An 8032-nucleotide genomic window follows, 5' to 3' on the forward strand; every position below is an offset into this window, starting at 1 on the left:
TATTTGGAAAGGACTAGGACACATCTGAAAGAGACCTGAGAATGCCAACAGCAAAATCCTGAAGTTTGTATGCATTTCAGGGAAGAAAATTAAAAATTTCCTGGTTAAAATATGACTGTGTATCTGTGGGATTCTTGCAACAGTTGTTTTGGGGAGTAAGAACCTCGAAAGATGAGGTTCCTAACAGGATTACAGCAGCCAAAATACTAGCTCCTGGTGTGGTGTTTGGTGGGTTTTGAATGCACTACCCACTATGCTTAAGTTAGCAAGTCATTTCCCAGCTTATTGTGTTCATCTCTTCAGTGTTCAGTGGCTTATGGAAATTTATGTGACATGTTCACAAAGGAAATAAAAATACTTCAATTGGCTTAATGCATCTAACGTATAAAGTTTATAGCAATTCTTTCAGTAAGTAAAAGTATGAGTTGGTTGGCGAATATTGAAGTAAGATACTGAGTTTGATTGCTAAATCATCATGCATCATTCAGTTTGGTTACTTTAAAGCTGTCCTGATAAATGCCACTGTAAAACAATGTAGAACATTTGTGATGTGCTGTTCACGTCACAGGCCAGTGTTTCAGCTGACACTGTAGTCAACTGTGTAATTATTATACCTGTATCATCACCAAGTCTCAGGCTTCAAAAGAAACATCCTAATGAAAGTTGGATGAAAACTAGTCCACCTATAGAAAACTTAGATTTCAAGAGAACAGCATACCTTGTTGAAAAGCCATTCTGGTCAGCTCTGCTTGTTCCTTTCGTCAGTTATTTGCAGTTCCAAAGTAAGACTGCTTCAGTGCAAATGAGCTATCAGCTGTTGCTTTATCCATGGGACAGGATTTACCACTAAGGCTTTTCAGCACCAATCTTCACTGCTACACACTTCCAGAAGTGAGAAAGGCCACGAGTGAGGAGCATAGAGGTGAGTATGTATATTAATACCAATTTGGTTCAAAGTGATGACCTCCTCAGAAAAAAAAAAAACAAAACCAAAAAACTGAAGATCAATGCATTTCAAGAACCAAACAAAAGCAGTGCAATGTACTGCACTTACTGTGGGGGCTTTGGAATGTGCACTGTTTTTAAAAGACAAATACACTAATGGAGTTCCTGTTCCTTAATTCTCCTTTTTTGGGCAAACCCAAAATTAAAGTTTTTTTTACCATCCTCTTAAGAAAAGAATGTCTTGTGGGAGATGCTTATTAAAATCTTGGCAGTGTATCATTGCAATGCACCTTTCCAAACAAACCCACAAAACTTATGACTGCTCCATGGTGTTTAATTTGTAACAAGGAGTTCTGCTGCTATTGTAAAAATACCAGCTGACTTTTAACAGGACCATTAATTGATACTGTATCTTATTAGAACTCATGTTTAAATGGCAATAAAATGTTAACCATTCTTGAATGTATTAATAAAGAAGGGCAATTAGACATGGTTGTTTCAGGAATCTTGATAAATTAATAAATCTTGAGTTAATTACAGTGCCAGGCAGTGAGATTTATCTCTCAGAGACCGCAATCAGTACATTTCAAAAAGGACTCTTATCACAGTTAAATACATGTGTGTAACAATGGTTAACTGGCTTAGTAAATCTGGCAGGAATGCTTGTGAGGGATGACAACTCTATAGTTTATTCTCTTCGTTATCTACCATTATTTTTTTCAAAGTTTAGATGAGATCAAGTTAACACTGTAATGTGAACATTTCCAGAGGTGTAGGGTGAGGTTTGGCCATCTATTTTTTCTTTGGATCCTTCGGTACCATTCATTACTAGAGGATTTTGATCAGAACTAGGTCATCTTAAATAATAGGTAAGTGACACTGTACATAAACCAAAGACATTTCCCACCTACCAGTTTCATCTCACTCCATCTCTGAGGTGGAAGAGCAAACAGATTAGAGTCATGTCTGAGTATAGACCTGAAATGCTGCCTGCTTTCCCATTGGAACCACTTGCTCTACGACTGTATCAGTACATACAGGAAGTGGTTGCTTAAATCTTGCTACATACATGGTGACTCACCTTTCATTTAGCACTGGTTTTGGTAAGTACATGTATTTTTATACATAGGGACTTTGATAAAATACACCCTTGCTAACATTCTGCAAATCTTTGCGCCGCAGTTTTTAATGCCTGTCTGCCTGAACATCTGGTCTGCTGTAATTGGTGACAATGTTCTAGTTGATTTTTAAAGGTGCTTATTGATTTAATCTATACATTTATGGGTATCCTATATCCAGGAGTAATGCTTAGTAGCCTTTCTACTTTTACAACTGTTTCACTCTCTTTGAAATGTTGAGTTATTCTCTTGAACTTTGCCTGTACTGGCCAAGACCCAGTGGGACTATTCTACACAGTATAGTAAATAATATGTGGATTATTTACTTTTTTATTTATCTGTTCAATAACACCCCACTCTCTCTCTGATCTCCATGAAATTCTCCAGAACTCATTGCTTTTCAGACCTCGATTTCTAAGGTGGAATTTAAATAAAACTTGATGGGAATGCAGACGGGAGAGACTACTGGCTCCAGCTGTAGGACACAAGAAGCCTGGACTCCATACCATTATTCCCCAAACTCAAAAGCTAGAGAAGTAATGTTTCAAAAAAGATGTATGTGGTTAGTAACACAACAGCTTAAACAGTATACTTCTGACATGACGCAAACTGGAAATGACCTCATGCTTAGTACAGCTCAGAGTGTAAAATTCAATTTAAGAACACTATTCTGCCATGGTCATGCAATTTAAATCATACATGTTGCACATTTTCATACTAAGTATCATTTTTTGACTGATGGAACATGGATTTGAAGCTGAAGAACAGTACAAGAGGCAGAACATAAGCAGGAACTTTTCTTTTAAGATTATGTGCAGAGGAACCAAAGACTTTTATTAACTTAATGTAACTCAAGACCCAGTGAAAGCAGGTAAGCTGTATTCATCAGCAATAAGCATGGCAAAAATTGACCCACAATCACATGGAGATCACATTTTATTAATTCTGCTCCTTACTAAGCAACTGGCACATAAATGCAAAAGCTTAAGTGAGTGTTTATGTCAACCATTTACTAGAGAGATAAGACCCTTAAATGAACTCTTATAATAGAAAACCTTATGAAAGGCAATCAAAAGAAACATTGAAAATCTAGTTTCAATTTTGCATAGCAACCTTTTCCATCCATTCCTTTTAACCAGATAGTTACTCAAGTTCGTGTTTGCATTCAATAAATCCAGTGGATACACACTATATTTTGCTTTTGGTAAGCTACTGTTTTGCCTGGATAATTTTTTATTGATGCCTCCAAGTCGGAGATTCTCTTTGCTGGATTCCTGCAGTAACTGACAGTCAAGTCTCATAATAAACTATCGGTCTATGTTAGCTATTACTAAAGAAGGACCAATTGTTTTTGAAGCCTGGAGAGAGATTTCTGCTCTCTCTCTCACTCTTTGAACACAATGACATTACTTGTTTTACAATAGTCTCCCTGAAGCTGAGGATCTGTCCCAAGAAGTTTACCTTTGAGAGAGGTGGATGAAGAATGATGACTATGACTCCAAATTCTAATCATTATAGCCTAGCTTAGCAGAATGACAACAGTGTGGATAGCAACAGGGTCATTTCTGTAATGAGAAAGACAGTGCTATTTGTATTGTGTGGTTTTTTATGATTCGAGAAGCAAATCTAAGCAATTTGTAAGGAAGTTAATTACTTTACAAATGTGCTCAGATTTGCTCATCTGCAAAGCTGTATGCCAAAAGATGTTTACCCAGGTCTTGCTTGGATTAATGGTGGGAGGCCAGGGGATCAGCGCAATGTTGGTGCAGTGCAGAGCTGTGGGAGGGAGCCCTGGACTCTCCTGAGTGGGCGGCTCCGAGCGAGCTGTGCCATACCGCCTCATGCAGAGATGTCAGAGTCCAATTTAAGTAGGTGTCTTGTTTCTGTGAGTGATCACATCCCCTGTTCCCCTGACTTTCTACAAGGTGGGATCAGGAAACCCTTGCTTCATTTTGGGACAGGATACACCTACTCAGTGCTGTATTTGCTCTGTTTGAGGCGGGGACTCCCCCTCCTGCTCCATTTATGATCTTTGTGTCTTGCTGGCTGTCTGGGTGGGATGCTCAGCTGGCCTCTGCTCTCCTTGGCACAGAGACAACAAGATCCCTTGGGCTCAACAAATATGAGTTAGCCTGCAGCTCATCAGGCATCACCATGTGCTGCGTCTACTTGTTTCTGTCTGCTTGTGTGGATACCTGTTTAAACAGTATTTGGGAGGAAAATTTAGAATAGTCAGGATGGAGGTTACTGTCCAGCACACTGTATTTAAAAGCCACAGTCCCCTGTTGGAAGCAGACCTGTGCATACCCTGGTACCTCAACACCAGCCACAAACCAATGGGTTGAGCTTCTGCATGGACCCATCCAGGTACCACGGCAGCTCCCTCACTCCTAGCAAGAAAGTCTGCATAATGCTAGCACACAGCTGGTGGAGCTTACTTGTAAGGGTATGATGCATCTTCATTCATATTTATCAGAGGGTCTGGTGATCTGCAGTCAAGGAGAACAGAAACAATAACTATCGGAATTGTTCAGCTGAACTGAAACTGGTTGATGTCTCTCACAGATCTTGTCCTTCCAATTAAACTGGGGAAGTGCCAAGACCTCTGTCCTGTGAACTCAGAGTGTCCCCAACAGTGCTAGGTTTTAGGTCCATCTCCAATGTCAAGCATCAACTCAGGGCTGTCCCACTCTGTCACTTGGCCTGATCTGAGATCTTTTACGCTTCTTTTCTCCACCTACTTTTATTAAAAAAGGGAAAGAAAAAATTTTAAATTATAACTTTCAACCCAAATTCTGAATAAGTGGTTTTAACGGAAAAGTGGAGGAAGAAGAAAAACTATCTTCTCTGCCCAATGCCAGAATTACCTTCTTTCAGAGGTGACGTTTCTCTGACCAGCTCATCGTACCACATTCCTCTTGTAATTAAATTAGCACTTCATTTTAAACCAGAAAGGATTAAGCACTGATTTTCTTTAAAGCGCTGATTTTTCTTTAAAGCCTGTATTCCTTTACATAACCCCACTTCCCTTGTCTAATCCACCCTTCAGCTTAGCCACTGAGGTAATGGCTCTCCGGAACAGTTTTCCAAAGCTATGACAATGTCTTTTCTAGCCATATGCCTGATTTCCATGCCAGATCTGACAAGTCGCCATTTCAGATGAACCATCCTGCTGATAACAACAAAAGTGAAAAATCAATAACTACATGGGAAAAAAAAAGAGGTCACAAGGGTTCATGCTTTAACACTTTTCTTAAATTTTTGCTTTCTTCACCTCACTTATATCTTTTGCGCTGGCTATGGCCTCAAAACTGGTCTCACTGAATTTCTGTAGCTTTTAAAGTGACATGATTGCCCAAGCAATTTTCTGCATTCTTGGGAGATATTCCTAGGCAAGTGGCCACTTCTTCCACCTGAAGTTAAGGTCTAAGTGGATCCAAGGCAGTGCTTTTTATTTTATACCCAAGGGAAGAAGATATGATCAACGGAGACAGTGCTGTCCTGAGTACTTACTGCTGTCAGGTCCTCCAGACGGTGCTGCCAAAATAAAAACAGCATGTCCATCCTGGATCCCATCTCCCACTTGTGACAAGCTGCCATCCTCACAGGGATGTCACACTCCTCTTCCCATGACCTTGGCTGGATCCTACCGTGCTTTGATCCTGTGTAATTTTTTGTGTGTTCAGCTAATAATTTTGCACTGTTAATACACTGCAAATGCTGCTAATAATATATTTACAATAATAATTTACTCATGATGTTCATGGGGCTGCTTTTGCTTGCCCCCAGGATGTCAAGAAAGTTTAAAATTAAGAGCTTCAGAAACAAGATTAGTTTATCAAGGGGGCTCCATCCCCCTGGCACTGGTGAAGAAGTGGGAAAGGAAGGCAATGATAGATTCGCCTGAGGAAGGGAGCCACACAACCAGGAAGAGGACTTGTTGCTGCCTGCAGTGAGACCAGCACGACCACAGATCTGCAATGGACTCACGCTATGTGTGTATGGCGTGCACCGCCCACGTTCCACAGCTGGGGTTGGGGATGAAATCAGTGCAAGCCCCTCTGATCCCCACATCTTCTCACCCTGATTACTGAAGCAAGGACACATAAGTATGAGGACTATATTGATTTGAGTGGTGGTGTTGCTTCAGTTGGCGTGTGTTGCTCTGCTGTGTTGCTCCGTGATGTTGAACTCAGACGCTGGGAGAAGCAGCAGAGCTGTCACACTGCTGGGCACGGAGTTCCCTTGCCTGGCTCTGAAGGGCAGTGCCAAACAGCCATCACAGCTTCCCTTTCTGCATTTGACACATGGCATATACTGTGCCAGATGGAGCTGAAAGGAGATTTTCTTTATAAAGCCTCAGTAGATCTGCCCTCTGGGAGCTGTGTACATCCAGTCTGGAGTCTACAAGGGAGAATGCAAACCTTGTGCTGTGGTCAGAGTTCTCTCAGGTACCATCTGGCCACATCTGGCTGTCAGGCTGAAATATGGGACACTCACATATCTGTGTGACTGGTTGCAAGTGTCTTCTGCTGGTATCTTCTGAAGTACACCAGTGTAGCAGCGAACAGGGCTGAGCAACTTTCTGCCACAATGAAGGAGAGTGAAGCAAACCTACCTGCTGCATTTGCAGCAATGTAGCAGAGACATTTCTTTCAGCTGGGAAAGCTCCCATGGGACTAGTATGAATTAATCCACTTTTAAAAACTGCACTCTTTTGCGCAGTTTTGGAAGCATGAGTTTTGCTGGGTGTGGAGTCCAGACTCCTAGGAAGACGAGCGATAAGCCCTAAGAGTTGCATCCTCTTAGGAAAACTGAGTGGCAATGAGGGAAGTTTTCCCCATAAAATGATGAAGTTGACAGTTATAGCATGCTGTGATAGACATTAATGTACCAGTTGAAGGAAGGCCAAATTGAAACCTGGTGGAAACTGGTGTCTCCCATGCACTGGGGGATTTGTACCCGCTTCCACAGGCTCACGCTGGTCCTGCCTGGAAACAACTTTAGAATTCTACAATGATCACATATAATTGCAGCAAATGAAGTCACTAATATCTCTAAACCCACAGTGGACACTGGCAAAACAAATACATGTTTGATGCAGTAAAAGTTAAGCTGCCTCTTGTCATCTTTCTGTGAAAGGTTTCTTGCTCCATCTTCTGTGGGAGAGCCATTTGAGGTCTCTACTTAAAACCAGACTGAAATGTAATCCCTACCCTAGATAGCCATCAGCAGGAAGGTTTCCAGACAAATTAACTAGGTTAAAAAAGGAGAACATTCAACTCAAAATCAAATTCACCATACACTTTTGGTCCCGCCAACAAGCTGGTCGGTTTGAAACAGTAGCCAGGACCAGGAGAATCTAGATTTATTTCAAGACATCTGGAGTTATTTGTCCTTTTATTTGGGTTATGTTTCAGAATTCACAGCCACTGATATTCAGGCTTATACATGTGGTCCATGTAAGCTGTTTTGTACCACATATGGAGAATGAGGACCAATCCCATGCACGGGAATCAATTTCAGCCACTATTCTTTCCTGCAAAAGTTCTGAAACATAAAGCTGTTGTCAACAGATTTAATTCTCATTTTATACCACCGAAATATTACCCACTGCTCCTTAGAGCTGGATTTCACCTCAAATCAAGGCACTGCCATTATTAGCTGTATGGTAGCCAGGCAGCAAACAAAATAGATGATGATTTTCTATGATGCTGGTGATAAAACTAACTCATTAATACTTATGCACAAACACGTCGATGCGGTTAAATATATGAGGAAAAATACAGTTCTTGAATTCAAGGTTTTACTTTTCCTTTGAAAAATGGCCAGCTAAGCATTCAGAAACAGAGTTGTTTAAAATTGTGTGTCTGCCCTGCTGTGCTGAGAAGTATGACGCAATGACATCTGCAGGGCTGTGTCCTTTTCCTTCCCCGGATGGCCAAGCTGTAAATGTAAGCCTTCAATCT

At 41.0% G+C, this 8032-nt stretch overlaps 1 long non-coding RNA gene across 1 annotated transcript; it reads left to right on the forward strand.

The window, feature by feature from the left end:
* The first annotated feature begins 747 nt into the window (after positions 1-747).
* On the forward strand, positions 748-7172 carry LOC142600303 (uncharacterized). The gene is made up of 2 exons (XR_012833697.1): positions 748-2618; positions 4540-7172. It is a non-coding gene; the product is annotated as an uncharacterized LOC142600303 (long non-coding RNA).
* The last annotated feature ends 860 nt before the right edge of the window (positions 7173-8032 follow it).

This window comes from Balearica regulorum, chromosome 2, assembly GCF_011004875.1.
Source record: "Balearica regulorum gibbericeps isolate bBalReg1 chromosome 2, bBalReg1.pri, whole genome shotgun sequence".
NCBI lineage: Eukaryota > Metazoa > Chordata > Aves > Gruiformes > Gruidae > Balearica > Balearica regulorum.